We start from the raw sequence: 3,509 nt of genomic DNA, 5'->3' as shown, positions 1-3,509 counted from the left end.
CCCTGACAGTGGGAGGAGGTCCACACACAGCCTGCTTGGTGCCAGGCGCCGCTGGGTGGGCTCGGGGTTGGGGGCAGCTCAGAGCCAGATGATTAGGCAAATGTGTCACGGAGCCTGCCTCTTACATACAATAGAGCCACAGATCGCCAACGTTAGAGAAGACCACTGACATGAAAGACACTGACATCCAAATGAGAGAGGAACTGGCAGCAAAGAGAGAGAGACTCCCTCGCCCAAGAAAAAGAGAGAGCCTCAAAGACCTGAGAGAAGACCACGCATTCAGAAAATAAGACACAACAGAGTCCCATAGAAAATGAACATTCAGCCCCGATGCCTGCATGTTAATAAAAGACCACAGACAGCAGAGCAGGGCAAGTGAGGACACACTGCAGGAGAGCAAGAGAACCAAGAGACAAACGTGGAGAAGGACGGGGGAGGCGTGGGAATTGGAAGAAGACCTCAGAAGAGCCAGCAGTGAGCAAAAGCATTTCTGAAGGAGAGGATGGTGGCTGTGGAAGGAAGAGCATTCACAAGGAATAACTCACACCTGTCCCAGAACAAAGACCATGAATAAGAGCCCCAGGACCTCCAGCGTCCAGTACGAGCCACAAATACAGAGCCACAAAGGTGCATTCGTGTGCAATTTTACAGCACCAAGAATACAGTTTTCGGTGGAAAAGTGGAAACAGGTCACAAACAAGATGAGGAGTCAGAATGGATTCCAGCTTCTCAGTGGCCACCCTCTGTAGCTGGGAGAGAGTGGAGCTGAGAAGGTTCACATCCACCCCTTCCTGGAATTCTATACCCAGCCCTGCTATCCACAAGGCACCAGCTATGGACAAAGATTCTCCATTTACTCAGAGTTTATTGCCCACGCCCCTGGGTCAGGACCTCCTCCATGTTGCTCCTGTGATGTGCACCACTGCACAAAGGAACAAAACAATATAAAGGAAGACACAAGACCTAGGAAACGGGGTTCATCATAGGGAAGAGACAGGACGTTCTCCCAGGGTGACAGTGGAGCAGCTTAGAGCAGGAGAAAGAAGAGATGTCCCAGACAGGGGTTCCCAGAGACAGAAGCGGGCAGAACAAGCCACCTGCTGTGGGACTAGCCACCTGCTGTACCTGACGTGAAAGAGAATAAGATCACTGCTTTGTTGAAAAGTTCAGGGCTAGAATTAGTAAGGGGAACACAGAGAACTGAGAGAGGAGCAGTGCAGGGCACAATGCGAGGAGATGCATGGAAGGGAGCACACGCGGTAGGGACTGTGGCCGGCCATGGGGGGGGGTGGAAAATGTGATGGGTCACAGCAATGGTTTAACTAACGAATTGCTTTGTTGCTTAAACTGAACTTAAAAGATTTAATCAACACGTTGATGTACTGATTAATATTTGAACAGTAATTAGATCCCAAACATGGTTTTCCTGGATGGGGAGGTGGGGAGGAAGCGGGGATGAGGCTCGGGGAGAAGTCAGTGCCGTCTGCCATAGTCGGAAGTCAAGAGGCGGTATCTAAAATCTGAAAATCAACAGCAGATTAAACATGCCACTTGGAAATACAGAGAAAACTACCAAACTAGTGGAACCAAACAAAAACAAAAACAGATGAAAAGTTGAAAGGAGTGGCTCCCAGGGGAGTGAGCTCATGGTGGGAGAGGAGGAGGATGAGAGATGGTTGCCTTTTAGGATAAACCTGTGAGAATGAGTTGGCTTTTTAAATTGTGTACTTAACATAATGTTTCCATAAAATAAAAAAACCATAAGCAGGAAGCTGCTGATTTAGAAATTGGTCATGTGCTTTCTGTCTGGAAAGAGCAAAGCATTTAGGGCAGGGCCTCCCCAGCGCCCCCACCACCCTGTACTCAGGCCCCCACCCACCGCTGGAGGTCGATGCTGGGACCCCACTGTAGTTGGTGCCGGGCCAGACCTGCTCAGCAAGAGCAATAGGGGAAGTCGCCAGAGCCCTGCCTGGTCCAGGGCTGGTGGAGGGAGGCCCGGGCAGTCTAGCCAGATGGGGCAGGGCTGCTGTCTGGGCCCAGGCCCAGTGACCCAGTCAAGTTGACCCCTAACATCACCCATCACAATGACATGGGTGGGGTCCCGGGAGGGCCAGGAAGTCCTCTAAGGCACTGTTCATGCTGTTTTCTTGCCTGTAACACCCTTCCTCCCGCTTCATACAGCAAATTTCCACTTCAACTTCAAGACCAAGTTCCAGTATCCCCTTGGGAAGGCCTTTTCTGACCCCATGTTTCTGGCCCCTACATGTTACTGGCCTTGGGCACCCCTCATTCAGAGCAGTGGCCTCATGGTGTCCCTACTCATCCCGCCAGGGTCCCCAGGACACAGGAGGCTCTTGACAGGTATTTGCAGAACAAGCCTTGCTTCTGGCTCACAAACCCTCCCCAGCAGATGTCGGTAGCAGCGGCAGCTGCTGCAACTACCTTCAGTGTCAGAGCTCAAGCCCCAGGGCCAAGGTCCCCCAGCAGGATACATATCTGTTTAGAGACATACTCCTGGAATGTTCCCTGCCTCGCTTCTGTCTCCCCCAGTCCATGATTGCAACTCATAGCGCCTGGCCCAGGGGAGGCAGCTGAGCTTGGCTGGAAGACAGAGAACAGTGGGCCGGGTTCAGCCCCAGATGTCCCTGGAGGGCCCCCACCAACTGCTCCCCTAAACAGACCTACCCAGCAACCAGAGCCTGGGAGGACCTGGAACCCCTTCGTCTCCAGGGCCAGCCACCAGGCACGGGTCAGGAACAGAAGGAAAGGTAAACACGTCTGACAGCCTGAAGGCGGGCCCAACAGGGGCAATGGCCGCTCCTGGGAACGAAGCCCTGTTTGGGGCAATCTCAGACCAAAGAAAGCCACACACGACAGAGACCCACAAGCTAGGGGAGGGGGAGGGGGCCCGAAACAGCAGCAATTCCCTCCCGCATGGCTCTGGGGGCTACAAGTTTGGAAGCCCCCAGGGCGGATCTTTCTTGCCTTTCCTGAGTTCCCAGCTGCACTGCTCCATCTCTGCCTCTGTGGTTCCGGGGCCTCCCTGTCTGCGTCGGTGCCACCTCTTCTTCTTCTAGGGGCACCTGTCATCGGGGCAAGGGCTGATCCTCGTCCAATACAACCTCAATTCTGCAAAGACCCTATTTCCAAATAAGGTCACCCTGTGGGGTTCTGGGTTAGTGCAAGGTTAGCTCAAGGATAGCCAGGCCAGGGAGGCTGAGCCGAAATTAGCCTGCAGGGGACACCCCTGTCTCGTGAACCCCTGGCCACTCTGCTCCACCCCTGCTTCTAACACTGCTGAGCAGGAAACTGTGGCCTCTTGGCCTGGGGCTGACCATCTCCCATCCCAGAATCTCCAGATCCTTCCTCTACTACCAGACTCTATCCAAGGGCCGGGCCACTGGGCACAGGAGTGCCTTTCCCAGCATCTACCAGAGGGGCTGGTGATGCAGCCTGGCATCAACTCCCCAGGAAGACAGCCCCATGGGCTGGAAGGCGTCCTCCCCATC

This window comes from Symphalangus syndactylus, chromosome 16 (assembly GCF_028878055.3).
Source record: "Symphalangus syndactylus isolate Jambi chromosome 16, NHGRI_mSymSyn1-v2.1_pri, whole genome shotgun sequence".
NCBI classification, from domain to species: domain Eukaryota; kingdom Metazoa; phylum Chordata; class Mammalia; order Primates; family Hylobatidae; genus Symphalangus; species Symphalangus syndactylus.
The sequence above is the reverse complement of the archived record's forward strand: the minus strand, read 5'-3'. Positions refer to the sequence as shown.